General features: G+C 46.5%; 1 protein-coding gene across 1 annotated transcript in view; it reads right to left on the reverse strand.

Moving 5' to 3' along the window:
- Nucleotides 1-19,203, reverse strand: part of TNNI3K (TNNI3 interacting kinase) — a 313,510-nt gene that overhangs the window by 279,464 nt on the left and 14,843 nt on the right. The gene's annotated exons all lie outside the window — the stretch shown is intronic.

The following is a 19,203-nucleotide window of genomic DNA, read 5'->3' on the forward strand; positions in this document are numbered from 1 at the left end:
ACGTCCTTGCGACGTCATTTGCCGCAATGCACGTCGGGAAAGTTTCCCGACGGAGCATGCGCTGTTCGCTCGGCGCGGGAGCGCGCCTAATTTAAATGATTCCCGCCCCCGGCGGGATCATTTACATTAGGCAGCCTTACGCCCGGCTGTTTAGCATATCGCCCGCGCAATTTACGGAGCAACTGCTCCGTGAATCGCGGGCAAAGCGCAATATTTGCGTGGGCGCAGAGAAAAAATTTTGCTCTTTGCCCACGCAAATATTGCGCGAATCTACCTGAATCTGGGCCATTGTCACTGATCTCCTCCAGCATCTTTTAGCCCTTTCTTGTGTGCATGCTCAAGTGTTAATAGGAGAAATAATTCAGCGCTGAAAAATATGTAACAGTAAATAATGGTTGCAAGCCAGCACTCAAGGTAAATTCATATAAAATCCCTCAAGAAATATAACAATAAAAGCAGTGCAGCGCAACTTAAAGCGGAGCTCCACCCTAAAGTGGAACTCACGCTGATTGGAACCCGCCCCCCCTCCGGTGCCACATTTGACACCTTTCAGGGGGGAGGGGGGTGCAGATACCTGTCTAAAGACAGGTATTTTTACCCACTTCCGGCCACACGTCACGGGCAAAAGACGGGTTTTTCCTGACTTCCCGTCTGTCCCCCGTTGTGTGCTGGGAACACTCGGCTCCCAGCACAGAGCGTGTGAGCCAATCGGCGGGCGCAGCGCGACTCGCGCATGCGCCGTAGGGAACCGGGTAGTGAAGCCGGAGCGCTTCACTTCCTGGTTCCCTCACTGAGGATGGCGGGGGGAGCAGCAGAGAGACGAGCGATCGCTCGTGCTCTGCTGCGGACGGCGCTGGACTCCAGGACAGGTAAGTGTCCTAATATTAAAAGTCAGCAGCTGCAGTATTTGTAGCTGCTGGCTTTTAATATTTTGTTTTACTGGCACATCCCCTTTAAAATGTAAATATAAACACTAGTAAATAATGTCCATGAGAAGAAACAGTCCACAAGTGATTGTGAAAAGGCACAATGAAAGTGACGGCATGCAATGTGGATCAAACGTGGCCAGAAATCCCTCCACCGCACACAGGGTGGCCTCTCACCTCACTGATTCGACCTATAATAGGTCACATGGCATGCAACTCATTCCCGGTATAACTACTTAGAACATCCGCATACCAAAGGTGTCGATCAAGGTCCTGAGCTTTGTCTCCAACATGCATATGAAACATAAATGAAGACAATCTAGTGCTCTCTGTATAAGGAGTGTTTAATTGCAAAGATAAAACAAAAGTGAAACTACTCACAAAGATGGCACTCAGACGCGAGTGCTTACAGACAGCATACAAAACAATTGCAACAGCGTTGGCTGTGGGTGATGTCTGTCGTGACTCCTCCCCCTCGTACACGTTACGTCCGTAGGCGGGACTTCATCCTACCTTGTGCTGATGAAGTCCCGCCTACTGACGTAACGCGTACGAGGGGGAGGAGTCACGACAGACGTCACCCACAGCCATCGCTGTCGCAATTGTTTTCTATGCTGTCTGTAAGCACTCCGGTCTATGTGTCATCTTTGTGAGTAGTTTCGCTTTTGTTTTATCGTTGCAACACACATAACATGTACATAATACAACTCTGGCCACCCACACAGCTGGAGTCTACGAACCTGATGCATGGACACATAAAATAACATACTGGGGAGTTTACTGGCTGCAGAAAAAACACTGGAAGACAAAAACAGCAGCTGTAAAAACATCCCGTGTGCACAAGGCCTAAAAACATCCATAGGCAGATTCAGAAAGACTTAGGCTGGCGTATCAGTAGATACGCCAGCCTAAGTCTGAATCTGCGCCGACGCAAATTTAAGTGTATTCTGGTAACCAGATACGCTTAAATTAGGCTAAGATACGAGCGGCGTAAGTGTCTTACACCGTCGTATCTTAAAGTGTAATTTTTAGGCTGGCCGCTAGGTGGCGCTTCCATTGCGTTCGGCGTAGAATATGTAAATCACTAGATACGCCTATTCACGAACGTACGCCCGGCCGACGCAGTACAGATACGCCGTTTACGTAAGGCATTTTCAGGCGTAAAGTTATTCCATCAAATAGCTGGACTAGTAATGTTAAGTATGGCCGTCGTTCCTGCGTCGAAATTTGAAAATGTTACGTTGTTTGCGTAAGTCGTCCGTGAATAGGGCTGGACGTAATTTACGTCCACGTCGAAAACCAATACGTGCGTGCTGCGTACTTTGCCGCAATGCACACTGGGATATGTACACGGACAGCGCATGCGCCGTTCGTAAAAAAACATCAATCACGTCAGGTCACAGTTAATTTACATACAACACGCTCCCCACATCCTCATTCGAATTAGGCGCGCTTACGCCGGCCCCATTTACGCTACGTCGCCGTAACTTAGCAGGCAAGTACTTTGTAAATACAGTACTTGCCTTGCTAACTTACGGCGGCGTAGTGTAAATACGATATGCTACGCCGCCACAAGGATGCGCCCGCCTACCTGAATCCAGCTACCAGTGTGTATGAGGCCTAAAAACATCCAGTGCGTATGAGGCCTAAAAAACATCCAGTGCGTATGAGGCCTAAAAAACATCCAGTGTGTATGAGGCCTAAAAAACATCCAGTGTGTATGAGGCCTAAAAAACATCCAGTGTGTATGAGGCCTAAAAAACATCCAGTGTGTATGAGGCCTAAAAAACATCCAGTGCGTATGAGGCCTAAAAAACATCCAGTGTGTATGAGGCCTAAAAACGTCCAGTATGTATGAGGCCTAAAAACGTCCAGTGTGTATGAGGCCTAAAAACGTCCAGTGTGTATGAGGCCTAAAAACATCCAGTGTGTATGAGGCCTAAAAACGTCCAGTATGTATGAGGCCTAAAAACGTCCAGTGTGTATGAGGCCTAAAAACGTCCAGTGTGTATGAGGCCTAAAAACCTCCAGTGTGTATGAGGCCTAAAAACGTCCAGTGTGTATGAGGCCTAAAAACCTCCAGTGTGTATGAGGCCTAAAAACGTCCAGTGTGTATGAGGCCTAAAAACATCCAGTGTGTATGAGGCCTAAAAACATCCAGTGTGTATGAGGCCTAAAAACGTCCAGTGTGTATGAGGCCTAAAAACATCCAGTGTGTATGAGGCCTGGAAACGTCCAGTGTGTATGAGGCCTAAAAACATCCAGTGTGTATGAGGCCTAAAAACATCCAGTGTGTATGAGGCCTAAAAACATCCAGTGTGTATGAGGCCTAAAAACATCCAGTGCGTATGAGGCCTAAAAAACGTCCAGTGTGTATGAGGCCTAAAAACGTCCAGTGTGTATGAGGCCTGGAAACGTCCAGTGTGTATGAGGCCTAAAAAACGTCCAGTGTGTATGAGGCCTAAAAACATCCAGTGTGTATGAGGCCTAAAAACATCCAGTGTGTATGAGGCCTAAAAACATCCAGTGTGTATGAGGCCTAAAAACGTCCAGTGTGTATGAGGCCTAAAAACATCCAGTGTGTATGAGGCCTAATGGTCAGATCCAGGGTAAATCTTTTTATATTGCATGGTCACATTTATGCAGCTCAAAGGAGCTTGTCAAAAAAATGCAATTTTATATGATCAGTAAACTGCTCCATGTCTCAACGTTCCGTGAAAAAATGAAGACAGAATCCCAGCTGGCAGTGAGCATTATACAATAGGACAACATGGGGAGATCTAATCTGTGACAGAAATAACTGCCCAAATATGAAAACCTTTATACTGGTAAGATTTATTTTGTGTTTGTGCTGCTTTTATCTCCTCCTCCCATATAGATTATAGAAGTTCTAGACTGAAAGGAATTACCTGCACCAGGAAAAACCTCAGGAGACCTGACATTATCAGAGAGCAGCAGAAGTGACTACTGTATCCAGCAACCTTTTCAGTATTCACCTCTACCTTCCAATTCGTCTTAAGATGAAGCCGGTATATTGTCTCTGCTGCATACTTACTATGTACTTCTTTCTCCTCAGTGTTATACGTGGGAGGGGCAGTCTAAAATACAGCTCAGTTCAGTTCATAATTGTGTTCATACAAAGCAGATAAAAAAAAAAAAAACTTTATTAATGTGGTTATCATTAAGAAGATTTTTCAAACGCAGCTAATGCAAGTACCTGAGTCTGACTTTGTCTCAGCATCCTAAAATAAGAGGGAGGGGAGCACCATCTGTTCAGCCCTTCATACACCTTCTAGGGCAGGGGTGTCAAACTCAATTTCATTGTGGGCCACATCAGTAATATGGTTGCCCACAAAGGTCGGTCGTATCGGGGGTGCGCTACGTACTTTGTTTGGTTTGGGCCCCCACTGAAAAGATTTCCCATCCCTAGGGGTCAATACCGTGGCATCCAGAGTTGCATTAAACCAGTCACTATTCACTTCTCCTTGATGCCATTAACCTATACATCCTTAAGAGGACCTCACTACTGGACAGCCAAAAAGAAGTGTCTAGGTCACCCCCCGGTACATGCTGCGGTTCCCGTGGCTTCAGGAGCCATCCGGGACGAGGGCGCGCCTATTCGTTTCTAGCCACCCCCTCGCGATCACTCCCCGGAGCTGAAGAACGGGGAGAGCCGTATGTAAACACGGCTTCCCCGTGCTTTGCTGTGGCGGTTGCATCAATGGAGTGATCCCTTTTATAGGGAGACTCGATCGATGACGTCAGACCTACAGTCACACCCCCCTACAGTTGTAAACACACACTAGGTGAACCCTAACTCCTACAGCGCCCCCTGTGATTAACTCCCAAACTGCAACTGTCATTTTCACAATAAACAATGCAATTTAAATGCATTTTTTGCTGTGAAAATGACAATGGTCCCAAAAATGTGTCAAAAATGTCCGAAGTGTCCGCCATAATGTCACAGTCAAGAAAAAAATCGCTGATCGCCGCCATTAGTAGTAAAAAAATTAAATAAAATAAAACTATCCCCTATTTTGTAAACGCTATAAATTTTGCGCTAACCAATCGATAAACGCTTATTGCGATTTTTTTTACCAAAAATAGGTAGAAGAATATGTATCGGCCTAAACTGAGGGGAAAAAAATGTTTTATATATGTTTTTGGGGGATATTTATTATAGCAACAAGTAAAAAATATTGATTTTTTTTCAAAATTGTCGCTCTATTTTTGTTTATAGCGCAAAAAATAAAAACCGCAGAGGTGATCAAATACCACCAAAAGAAAGCTCTATTTGTGGGAAAAGAAGGACGCCAATTTTGTTTGGGAGCCACGTCGCACGACAGCGCAATTGTCTGTTAAAGCGACGCAGTGCCGAATTGTAAAAACCCCTTGGGTCATTTAGCAGCATATTGGTCCGGTCCTTAAGTGGTTAGAGATACGTTGGCGCAAGTGCTTTGTGAATCCGGGCCTTAGTGTGTATATTGTGTGTCTGTGTGTGTATACTGTTTATGTATACTGTATGTGTGTATACTGTGTGGCCCCATAATCTTTTGCCTGGGGGCCCCATAATCTCCTATTGCCCAGGGGGCCCCATGAGTTGTCAGTCCGCCCCTGTCACTTACAGGAGCCTGGAGCAACGTTTTCTCCAGAAAAGACAAGTATTTCTAATCTACAATGGTACTTTATTTATCCATCCAAGACTTTTTGTTACCATCTCAGCATGGCTCTGCTTTAAAGGAATCTTCTGTTCCATACAGCCTTTGCACAGGGCAGTCCATTGGAGGAAAAGAAAAAGCCCTAATGGGCAATCCCTTTAAACCCAACAGTCAATAACAAGTTCAATCTATTAAAATTCCAATCTCCTTTCTTTCCAGAGTTTGAATGTTTCTCAATAAATGGATTAAACATAATTTAATTTTTACGACAGTAAAACAAGTTGCAGCATCCATGAAGCATACCGGTGAAGACTCCCATTGAATCTTTAATAAATTCTGCGCACTATTTATTGGCTTGCCAAGAAGAATTGTTTAAATAATGATAAGCCACAATCTGCATCAGCACTAATGGAAATAATATCTCACTGACATAATTACAGCCTAATTAACCGTGACATTCCACAAATCAGTTTTTGCATATTGCCCTGTTCTTGTAAATTTTGTACAGGGAACAGAAATACGAGTAACAAATAATCAATTTCCAGCATTATAAAGTCTTGCTTCTATTTGAAGTTTATTTTTCAATTTTTTTTCCCCCCTATCTAAAAGGCTGTAAAAATGATCTGCAAGACTTACCCGGGACTTCTGTCATACAAGTCGCAAGATCAGAGTGTTGTAGAGCAGAAATAAACTGGAAATTTGGAAAATCAATGTAACTTCTTAAAGTGAACCTGTATTGGTTAACCACTTAAGACCCGGACCTTTAGGCAGCTAAAGGACCCGGCCAGTTTTTGCGATTCGGCACTGTGTCGCTTTAACTGACAATTGCGCGGTCGTGCGATGTGGCTTCCAAACAAAATTGGCGTCCTTTTTTTCCCACAAGTAGAGCTTTCTTTTGATGGTATTTGATCACCTCTGCGGTTTTTATTTTTTGCGCTATAAACAAAAATAGAGCAACAATTTAAAAAAAATTCTATATTTTTTACTTTTTGCTGTAATAAATATCCCCCAAAAATATATAAAACATTATTTTTTTTCCTCAGTTTAAACCGATACGTATTCTTCTACCTATTTTTGGTAAAAAAATCGCAATAAGCGTTTATCGATTGGTTTGCGCAAAATTTATAGCGTTTACAAAAAAGGGGATAGTTTTATTGCATTTTTATTATTTTTTTTTTTTTACTACTAATGGCGGCGATCAGCGATTTTTTTCATGACTGCGACATTATGGCGGACACTTCGAACAATTTTGACACATTTTTGGGACCATTGTCATTTTCACAGCAAAAAATGCATTAAAAATGCATTGTTTACTGTGAAAATGACAATTGCAGTTTGGGATTTAACCACAAGGGGGCGCTGAAGGGGTTAAGTGTGACCTCATTTGTGTTTCTAACTGTAGGGGGTGTGGCTGTAGGTGTGACATCATTGATTGTGTTTCCCTATAAAAGGGAACACACGATCAATGACAGCGCAACAGTGAAGAACGGGGAAGCTGTGTTTACACACAGCTCTCCCCGTTCTTTAGCTCCGGGGACCGATCACAGGGCTCCAGCGGTGATCGGGTCTGCGAGTCCCGCGGCCACGGTCACAGAGCTTCGGACCGGGTCGCGTGCACGCGCCCGCGAACCCACGTATATCGGCGTGAAGGGGTCCTTAAGTGGTTAATGAAGAGTTAAAGCGTCTGTATACCCCGATTTGTGATTTTTACCTACAAGTAGGCCTAAAATAAAGCTTACTTGTAGATGAAATGAATACAGTGGAACCACGGATTACAAGCATAATCCGTTCCAGGAGAATGCTCGTAATCCAAAGCACTCGCCTATCAAAGCGAGTTTCCCCATTGAAGTCAATGGAAACAAAAATAATTTGTTCCGCATTGACTTCAATGGTATGCAATACCGCATGTGGTCAGAGGTGGGGGGGGGGCGCTGGAGAGCATTGGGAACACACGGAAAGGCCCAAGGACAGCTCGGCTGACCTCGGCAAACTATGGAAAGGCTCGGGAACGGCGTATTTTCGAGTCTTTCCAATCATTTCTGAACTGCTTAGAACGGCGGCGATCGGCTCTGCTTGGCTCCCATGCCCCTGCTTTGGCTTGAATCCTGCTCGTTTTGCGAGGCAACACTCGCAAACCGAGTTAGGATTTAAAAAAATACAGTGCTCGTATTGCGAAGCGCTCGTTAACCGCGTTACTCGCAATTCAAGGTTCCACTGTATCGGCTAAACCTGTACTGTTTAGGAGATATTAACCATGCATGCAGCCGCTGTTGTCAGTGGCACATGCGCTCTGAAGGTCCGGATTACCGTGCCAGAACTTCAGAGCTTCTTCCCAGAACTGAGGGCCAGTGGCATCTTAAGAGCATTATAGGCCCCCGGGCAATACAGTGCACTGGGGCCCTGTCTACACAATCGTGCACAAGAATTTACTGAAAAAATCATGAAATTTACTGGCAGAACCACATTTTTTTTACTGGCACTGCAAAAAAAGTACCTAAAATTACAGTTTTACAAATTTCTTTATTGACATGAAGGTTAGGTTACTATAACCCAGAATGCTCAGAGTTTCCTCTTACATCAGAGTCTGCAGGATTCCCCCTTACAGTGAAAGGGAACTCTTATGTAAAAGGGAACGCTGCAGATCATGATGTAAGGGGGAACTCTGATGTGGAGGGGGCTCTGGTGACCAGAGACCACCTTATATCAGAGTTCACTGCTTTCTCTTTACATCAGAGTTCCCACTTACATCAGGGTCCTTGCACTGTAAGGGGGAATCCTGCAGACTCTGATGTAAAGGGGAACACCAGGAACTCTGATGTGTGGGGCACTCTGGTGACCAGAGACCACCTTCTGTAGAGAAAATACATCAGCAACCACCCGCCCCTTAGACTGGCCTGGCGGCGCTATCACTGACCTCCTCTCAGGTGCAACATGCATGGCTCAGTCAGATGGCTCCAGCTTGGCTGCTCTGGTTTTATCCTACTGTCTCCTCATGTCTGACTTCTCCCGTGACCCCCATCCCGGCAGCGCTCCCACTTTTGACTCCTCTTCAGACTCTTCCTCAGAGACTGTAGACACGATACAGTTCTACAGTTCTGACCCGCTGCTCTCCACCATTTTTTACTGGGGTCGCTGGGCAGTGGGCCCCGGGCAACTTCCCAGCATGCCCAATGGAAAAGACAGCCCTGCTGAGGGCCACTGAATGGGCTTCTTTCTAAGGTGAATATTTCATAATGTGCTAGTATGCAGGATTGCAGTTTTTTTTTTTTCTTCCTCAGATTACAACCGCTTTAAAACTGAACTCCAGCCTTTTTTCAGTCTTGCACAGTTGTACAGGCCCCTCTCCTGTATTGCTTACTCTGACTTCATAGCATTAGAAGCTGCAGGCTGCCCCAGAATGCTGGGGCAGGATTATTTCAGGCATTATTTTTAGCGCTAAAATGCCTGAAATACTCCTCAGTGTGAAAGGGGCCTTAAGGTAAAAAATCTTCTTCCTTTAGAACCACTTTAAGGTATTGGGTTCTGTGAACAGCAGGAACTGGAAAAAATTTATGAAAATTAAATATTGCATATAATTATTTTGTATTTTAAACTGCAGCGAAAAAGCTTTGGGCTTTTTTCCATATGTTTTCCAGGTTCTCCTTGTCTGCTTTGTTGGAAAAAAGCCTGCTGTTCACAGAGCCCAATAGCTTAAAGTAGTTCTAAAGGTTTTTTACCTTAATGCATTCTTTACATTAAAGTGGAACTTCACTCTTGCCATCAACATTGAATATTTTTAATAATGCCGCGTACACACGACTGTTTTTCATGACGAGAATTTTTTGTTTTTTAAATTGGTCATTAAAAACGATCGTGTGTAGGCTATAGAGCATGGGTCTTCAAACTACGGCCCTCCAGTTGTTCAGGAACTACAATTCCCATCATGCCTAGTCATGTCTGTGAATGTCAGTGTGTTACAATGCCTCATGGGATGTGTAGTTCTACAACAGCTGGAAAGCCGTAGTTTGAGGATCCCTGCTATAGAGCATTTTTCTCGACATGAAAAATGGGCATTAAAAATTTAGAACCTGCACTATTTTTTCTCTACGTTTTTCACGTTGTTGTTTTTCTGGTTGTGTGTAGGCTTTAACGACGGGAAAAAACTGCACACGCTCAGAAGCAAGTTATGAGAAGGGAAATTAGCATAATCAGCCCAAAGGGTGGCGCCATTGGAATGGAACTTCCCATTTATAGTGCCGTCGTACGCGTTGTACGTCACCGCGCTTTGCTCATGCATTTTTTTATTACGATCGTGTGTATGCAAGGCAGGCTTGAGAGAAATCATGTCGAGAAAAACGTTTTTTTTCCGTGACATGAAAAACGGTTGTGTGTACATAAGAGTGAAATTCCACTTTAATGCAACGAATGCATTAAAGTGGATGTAAACCCCAAATTTTTATTTTTATTTTTTGATGTCACAATGTACAGTATAAGATTTCCTATCATCTGTGCCCAGTCTTGCCACACAGAGTTAATCCAGCTATGAGCAATCCTCTTTTATTGTTCAGTAAAATAAAACTAACTTACAGAGAAAAACCTTGGTCCGTTCCGCCCCCTTGCTGTGAGTGACAGATTATTTACATATCTCATGCACTAGCTTCAGGCAGGCATTATTTTTTAATTCCCACTCATTTTCTGAAATCATGTGGTTACTTTTCTGGATTTTGACTGGATGTTAGGGATCATAGCAGAATTCAGTGTAAGGAATACACAGGAAAAATGCATGTTGACAAGGGGGAGTGTAGAGGTGGGCAGAGAGTCTACTGACATCACAACTCCACCCACCGAGCTCCAGACAACAGATCCACCCACAGAATCTGCAGTTTTTCAGGTCTCATAACAGACAGAGGGGAGACATTTGACAGGTAAGGATACATGTAGGAGGCATCTATATCCTTATAGATCAGCACTATGGCAGGAGTTTAGAAAGGATGAGAGTGGGTTTACATCCACTTTAAGGTAAAAAAAACCTTCCTTTAAAACCACTTTGAGCTATTGGACTCTGTGAACAGCAGGATTTTTTCCAACAAAGCAGGCAAGAAGAACCTGGAAAACATATGCAAAAAAAGCCAAAAGCTTTTTGGACGCATTTTAAAGTACAAAATAATTATATGCAGTGTTTTGTTTTCATTTATTTTTTCAGTTCCTGCTGTTCACAGAGCACAGCTTAACCACTTCCCGACCGCCGCATGTAGATATACGTCGGCAGAATGGCACGGACAGGCACATCAACATACCTGTACGTGCCTGCCTAGACGTGGGTCGGGGGTCCGATCGGGGCTACATGCGGCGGTCGGATTCCCTCGGGGAGCGATACAGGACGACGACGCGGCTATTCGTTTATAGCCGCTCCGTCGCGATCGCTCCCCGGAGCTGAAGAACGGGGAGAGCCGTATGTAAACACAGCTCATCCCTTTTATAGGGAGACTCGATCGATGACGTCAGTCCTCCAGCCACACCCCCCTACAGTTGTAAACACACACTAGGTGAACACTAAATCCTACAGCGCCCCCTGTGTTTAACTCCCAAACTGCAACTGTCATTTTCACAATAAACAATGCAATTTAAATGCATTTTTTGCTGTGAAAATGACAATGGTCCCAAAAATGTGTCAAAATTGTCCGAAGTGTCCGCCATAATGTCGCAGTCACGAAAAAAATCGCTGATCGCCGCCATTAGTAGTAAAAAATAAATAATTAATAAAAATGCAATAAAACTATCCCCTATTTTGTAAACGCTATAAATTTTGCGCAAACCAATCGATAAACGCTTATTTCAATTTTTTTTATCAAAAATAGGTAGAAGAATACGTATCGGCCTAAACTGAGATTTTTTTTTTATATATATATATGTTTTTGGGGGATATTTATTATAGCAAAAAGTAAAAAATATTGCATTTTTTTTCAAAATTGTCGCTCTATTTTTGTTTATAGCGCAAAAAATAAAAACCACAGAGGTGATCAAATACCACCAAAAGAAAGCTCTATTTGTGGGGAAAAAAAGACGCCAATTTTGTTTGGGAGCCACGTCGCACGACCGCGCAATTGTCTGTTAAAGCGACGCAGTGCCGAATTGTAAAAACCCCTTGGGTCATGTAGCAGCATATTGGTCCGGTCCTTAAGTGGTTAAAGTGGTTCTAAAGGAAGAAGGAACAATATAAAGAAAGAAAATCACATCCCTTCCATGTATATTCATGTCATAAAAATCCCAAAAGGCGGGAGTGGAATCTGCGCTCTATTTTTACAGTTATAGAGGAAATTAAAAAACGACTGTCCTTCACTTTTAAAGTGTGTTCTGCCTTTCAGAAACCCGAGCGAGGCAGCAGAATCTGCCGTCTAGTTCTGGTCCTCTGGAATGCGCCGTGTCAAGGATGGTACATATACTGCGTATTAACCTCTCTATTACTCCACAACCTTGGCAAGAACAGAGGAATTGTTTCCTAAATCCCCCAGCCAATTAATCTGCTGCTGCGTGCCTGTGATATACTGCACAACATTACAATCTACATGCACCTGTCTCCGGGGACTGGAAGCCTACAGCCTGAGCAGATGCAGCTAAAAAGGGGAAAGCTTGGATACCAGAACTGTGAAATCTAGAACAGAACTACGGCTTAGAGAAGCAAATAAAGAGAATATCTCATTTCATACTGTAGTTACACTTTTATATAGGAATTTCATCTGATTCCATATGTATTTCTAGATTGTAAGCTCTAATGAGCAGGACCCTCTGATCCCTCCTGTATTGATTTGTATTGTAACTAGGGTAGGGTGACCAGACATCCCCGGTTTCAGGGGACAGTCCCCGGATTGAAGACACTGTCCCCGGACCAAGTCTGTCCCTGGTTTTGTCCCCAGATTGGATTTGAACAGGGACTGGGGCAATTTCAAAGACATAGGGCTAGATTCACATAGATCAGCGGATCTTTAGATCCGCGTGATCTATGTGATTTAAGATCCGCTGCCGCAAGTTTGAGAGGCAAGTGGCTAATTCACTAAACACTTACCTCCAAACTTGCGGCGGCGGATCGTAAATCCCCCGGCGGAATTCAAATTCCGCGGCAAGGGGGAGTGTACTATTTAAATCAGGCACGTTCCCGCGCCAATTTAAATGAGCATGCGCCGTCCGTGAAATTTCCCAGCATGCATTGCTCATCGCTAGGACGTCAGTGGTTTCGGCGTGAGCGTAACTTGCGGGTTTCTGAATTGGCGTACGCAAACGACGTAAAAAAAACAAAAATCGACGCGGGAACGACGGCTATACTTAACATTGGCTGCGCCTCATAGAAGCAGGGGTAAGTATACGCCGGGAAAACCGCTACGGAAACGTTGTAACAACACTGCGTCGGGTCCGCGTACGTTCGTGAATTGCCGTATCTCGCTGATTTACAGATTTCTCAGGCCCCATACACACGAGAGGATTTATCCGCGGATACGGTCCAGCGGACCGTATCCGCGGATAAATCCTTTTCGAGGATTTGCGCGGATTTCCATGCGATGGAGTGTACTCACCATCGAATCGAAATCCGCTCCGAAATCCTCTGGCGATGACGTGTCGCCGATTATGACGCGGCGACGTTGCGCGACGCTGTCATATAAGGAATTCCACGCATGCGTCGAATCATTACGACGCATGCGGGGGATCCCTTCGGACGGATGGATCCGGTGAGTCTGTACAGACCAGCGGATCCATCCGTTGGGATGGATTCCAGCGGATAGATTTGATAGCATGTCAACAAATATTTATCCGCTGGAAATCCATCCCAGGGGATAAATATCCGCGGAAACCGATCCGCTGGAGTGTACACACCATAGGATCTATCCGCTGAAACCCATTTTTTTTTTCAGCGAATGGATTCTATCGTGTGTATGGGGCCTCAGTGTAAATCAGCGAGAACGCCCCCCGCGGCCATTTTTTAATTGCAGTTAAGATCCGACGGTGTAACACAGTTACACCTGTCGGATCTTAGGCATATCTATGCGTAACTGATACTATGAATCAGTCGCATAGATACGACCGGCCTAAGTCAGAGATACAACGGCGTATCAGGAGATACACCGTCGTATCTCTCTGTGAATCTAGCCCATTCAGTGCAGAATAAAAAAAAATAATCTGAATTGCACACCTCCACTCCGCCGCTTCTACTAGCTTAGGGGGGTGTATTTTTTTCCAATTATCTGTGCCCCTTTCTGATGATCATGTGCTGGTCGGAGCGGAGGGAATATTTCTTCAGCTCCGCTCGCATGTTCTTCTGCCTTGGCTCAAGTCCTGGCCAGCCACCTGCCTATCTCCTTGTCTTCCCTAGTGGAGGGATCTTTCTCCGCACCCCATCCAGTAGTAGCCGGGGCCTGGAGAGTGAGACTTGACAGGCTGTCAGGCGGGTGGCGACGGGCAGAGAGTCGCTGATTGTTGCCATTACTAGTAAAAAAAAAATATGTCCCCGGATTTCATTTTAAAAATCTGGTCACCTTAAACTAGGGTGCCCACGTGTCCCGGATTGCCTGGGACTGTCCCGCAATTGACATGTCTGTCCTGGGTCCCGTGCACCTTCATTCCGGGACAATACAATGTTCCGGAATGAAAAAGAGAACACAGCCACCCCCTACTAACTAATAACTAAATTTCCGGAACTGGTTGCTAGGGCTAGCGCTGCCTGGCATCTTGCAACCAGTGACGCCACTCCTTTCCTTCTATGCACTTGGCTCATGCAGAGGGAGTGACAGCAGCAGCCTAAAAAATGGTATATACGGTAGGTAATAACCCAGTTAGTCTACAAAAGCATATATACCCTTAACTGTAGAAAAGATGACAGCGCCACAGAACTAGTTAAAGTCCAGTCAATTTGTAGTGTGTATATGTGTGTACAGGCCCGGACTGGCCATAGGGCATACCGGGCAAATGCCCGGTGGGCCGCGGCGGCCCGCGGGCCGGTAGCGGCCCGCGAATGGCTCTTGGCGGCCCGCGGGCCGATCGCGGCCCGCAAACGGCCCTCGGCGGCCCGCGAACGGCCCTCGGCGGCCAGCATGTCACTTCTACCCAGAGGTGTACCAAGGCCCTTGGGGCGGACTGGGCTGGGTTGCAAGAATGCATTTGCCCCTGGGCTGCTCTAATGTCCTGCAAAAAGGCCACTGAGCTGGCCGAGTGCGCCACCTGCCACAAGTTGTTGATTTCCACTGGCCACGTCACCTGCCATGTCACCTGCCACAAGTTGTGGATTGTCCACTTGCCATGTCACCTGGCCACATCACCTGCCACGTCACCTGGCCACATCACCTGCCACAAGTTGTGGATTGTCCACTGGCCACGTCACCTGCCACGTCAACTGGCCACGTCACGGCCACAAGATGTGGATTGTCCACTTGCCACGACACCTGCCACAAGTTGTGGATTGTCCACTTGCCACGTCACCTGCCACAAGTGGATTATGCACTTGCCAAATCACCTGGCCACGTCACCTGCCACAAGTTGTGGATTGTCCACTGGCCACGTCATCTGGCCACGTCACCTGCCATGTCACCTGGCCACGTTACCTGCCACAAGTTGTGGATTGTCCACTTGCCATGTCACCTGGCCACGTCACCTGCCACGTCACCTGGCCACATCACCTGCCACGTCACCTTGCCACGTCACCTGCCACAAGTTGTGGATTGTCCACTGGCCACGTGACCTGGCCACGTCACCTGCCACATCACCTGGCCATGTCACCTACCACAAGTTGTGGATTGTCCACTTGCCACGTCACCTGCTTCAAGTTGTGTATTGTCCACTTGCCATGTCATCTGCCATGTCACCTGGCCACGCCACCTGCCACAAGTTGTGGATTGTACACTGGCCACGTCACCTGCCACAAGTTGTGGATTGTCCACTTGCCATGTCACCTGGCCACATCACCTGCCACGTCACCTGGCCACGTCACCTGCCACATCACCTGGCCACGTCACCTGCCACAAGTTGTGGATTGTCCACTGGCCACGTCACCTGCCACGTCAACTGGCCACGTCACCTGCCACAAGTTGTGGATTGTCCACTTGCCACGTCACCTGCCTCAAGTTGTGTATTGTCCACTTGCCACGTCATCTGCCATGTCACGCCACCTGCCACAAGTTGTGGATTGTCCACTGGCCACGTCACCTGGCCACGTCACCTGCCACAAGTTGTGGATTGTCCACCTGCCACGTCACCTGCCACATCACCTAGCCACGTCACCTGCCACAAGTTGTGGATTGTCCACTGGCCACGTCACTTGCCATGTCAACTGGCCATGTCACCTGGCCACAAGTTGTGAATTGTCCACTTGCCACACCACCTGACCACGACACCTGCCACAAGTTGTGGATTGTCCACTTGCCACATCACCTGGCCACGTCACCTGCCACAAGTTGTGGATTATCCACTTGCCAAATCACCTGGCCACATTACCTGCCACAAGATGCGGATTGTCCAATTGCCACATCACCTGTTCATATCACCTGGCACGTCACCTGCCACAAGTTGTGGATTGTTCACTTGCCACATCACCTGGCACGTTACTTGCCACGTCACCTGCCACAAGTTGTGGATTGTTCACTTGCCACGTCACCAGGCCATGTCACCTGGCCAAGTCACCTGGCCATGTCACCTGCCACAAGTTGTGGATTGTCCACTTGCCACATGACATGGCCACGTCACCTGCCACGTTACCTGGCCATGTCACCTGCCACAAGTTGTGGATTGTCCAATGGCCACGTGACCTGGCCACGTCATCTGCCACATCACCTGGCCACTACACCTACCACAAGTTGTGGATTGTACACTTGCCACGTCACCTGGCCATGTTACCTGCCACAAGTTGTGGATTTCCACTGGCCACGTGACCTGGCCACGTCACCTGCCACATCACCTGGCCACGTCACCTACCACAAGTTGTGGATTGTCCACAATGCAATGCAAGCAATTACATTTTTTAATGTTTTTTTTATGGTTTTTCATAATTTGCCATCATTTTTGAGATTTCTAATGTAAAAAAATTTTGCTTCTGAAAAAACGAGCCTAAACCCAACTGCTTTTAAACGCAAAAAAAAAAACAATGTGTGCATGGACACATAGGATAACATTAAATGTGTTCAGGGGCAGTTGAAAAAAATGCCCAAATGCCTCTGAACTCGAGTTTACCAGCGTCTCGTGTGCATGGGGCCTTAGATATGCCCAGCCCCTCCCTCCTCCACACAAAGCTCTATCAGAGGCTGGGTGGAGCTGCTCTTTCTTCCCCCTCCCACACTCCTGGCAGCCCTGTGTTGTCTGTGAAGAAGATTTGTGGGCGGGAAAGTTAAAACAAAGCAGTCAGCTCGGCATCCACAGCCTTAGAAAAAAACAAGTGAGCCCCTCCTGGGACTGTTCATTATGTCCCATCCAAGTAAGTGACAACAAGTAATCTTCTCCTCCCTCCCTTCCTGCTCTCTCTCCCCCTCTCTGCATATTAAGTGTTATATTACAGCAGCCTGTGACAGTTTATTGCCCTCCTAGATGTTCCGATGTGGGTTCACACTGGCAAGCTGCAGTTTAGCTGCAGTGCTGGTGTTCTGGCATGTTACCCTCCAGTCCCATAGACTTCTATTAGGTTGTACATTTTTGCTGCATGTCCTGAAAGTGCACAAAAAGTCCTGCATGCCGCATCTGTGGTGCAATTCCAAAAAATGCAGCAACAATGCACAATTTCTAATTAGAAGTCTGAGGGACTGGGGCTATGGAAAACCGCCACAGTGGCGGCCTGTCCATTAAGGGCACACGGGCACTGCCCCCTCCATTATGCCACCCCCATATGTAAAATGGATAGATTCATGCCTGACCGGCCACTAAGATGGGGTAAGTGTCGGTCAGACAGCGAGTGGGTGGAGGGTGTGTCACAGTGGCTGCATTTGATGGGACAAAGTGGCTGCATTTGATGGGACAAAGTGACTGCATTTGATGGGGCACAGTGGCTGCATTTGATGGGACAAAGTGGCTGCATTTGATGGGGCACAGTGGCTGCATTTGATGGGACACAGTGGCTGCATTTGATGGGGCACAGTGGCTGCATTTGATGGGGCACAGTGGCTGCATTTGATGGGGCACAGTGGCTGCATTTGATGGGGCACAGTGGCTGCATTTGATGGGACAAAGTGGCTGCATTTGATGGGGCACAGTGGCTGCATTTGATGGGACAAAGTGGCTGCATTTGATGGGACAAAGTGACTGCATTTGATGGGGCACAGTGGCTGCATTTGATGGGGCACAGTGGCTGCATTTGATGGGGCACAGTGGCTGCATTTGATGGGGCATAGTGGCTGCATTTGATGGGGTAACAGTGGCTGCATTTGATGGGGCACAGTTGCTGCATTTGATGGGGCACAGTGGCTGCATTTGATGGGACAAAGTGGCTGCATTTGATGGGGCAAAGTGGCTGCATTTGATGGGGCACAGTGGCTGCATTTGATGGGGCACAGTGGCTGCATTTGATGGGGCACAGTTGCTGCATTTGATGGGGCACAGTGGCTGCATTTGATGGGACAAAGTGGCTGCATTTGATGGGGCACAGTGGCTGCATTTGATGGGGCACAGTGGCTGCATTTGATGGGGCACAGTGGCTGCATTTGATGGGGCACAGTGGCTGCATTTGATGGGGCACAGTGGCTGCATTTGATGGGGCACAGTGACTGCATTTGATGTGACACAATGGCTGCATTTGATGTAGCACAGTCGCTGCATTTGATGGGGCACAGTGACTGCATTTGATGGGGCACAACGGCTGCATTTGATGGGACAAAGTGGCTGCATTTAATGGGCACAGTGGCTGCATTTTATAGGGCACAGTGGCTGCATATAATGGGGCACAGTGGCTGCATTTAATGGGGCACAGTGGCTGCATTTGATGGGGCACAGTGGCTGCATTTGATGGGGCACAGTGGCTGCATTTGAGGGGGCACAGTGGCTGCATATAATGGGGTACAGTGGCTGCATTTGATGTTTTTGTTCAGTTTGATTGCTTCCCCCCAAAAAAATGTTGAGCACCAGTGTGAGCCAAAAGGCTTGCACTCACAGATACTCCACTGAAAAGTTATCAATTCTCATGTCACTTTTCAGAGGCATTTGACAGACAGTAAGGAGGTGATGCCTAATTCCCTCCCTGCCTGTTTTAATCTCCTAAATGCCAGTCCCTCCAGATATTTCACTTTGTACTCCACCTTATTTTCATTACTCTCTATAGGTATTAGATGTTCTCTCACCTTATTCTTTGCACATCTAATACATAATGAGAGTTCTGGAAATAAGGTGGAGTTCAAAGTGAATTTCTAAACCTAAGTTGAGAACCCCTCTCAGAAGATTTGAGGATATTATTAAACCCAGAGACTGGTGGACTTAGGCCATCATAAATAGATTGAAATTTCTGCTGAACTGGCAGAATTTCAATCTATCAATGTGCAGACTGGTTATACAGACTCCGATCTATCAACTGACTTCAGTACAACAATGGAAAATGTCCAACGATTTCTCTCTCTGTGCCACAAATGTGGAGCAGTCTCTCTCTCTGTGCGGGCATCCCATCATTAACCCCCGCCGCGTGACGC

The sequence above is a fragment of the Rana temporaria genome, chromosome 7 (genome assembly GCF_905171775.1).
Source record: "Rana temporaria chromosome 7, aRanTem1.1, whole genome shotgun sequence".
Classification (NCBI taxonomy): Eukaryota; Metazoa; Chordata; class Amphibia; order Anura; family Ranidae; genus Rana; species Rana temporaria.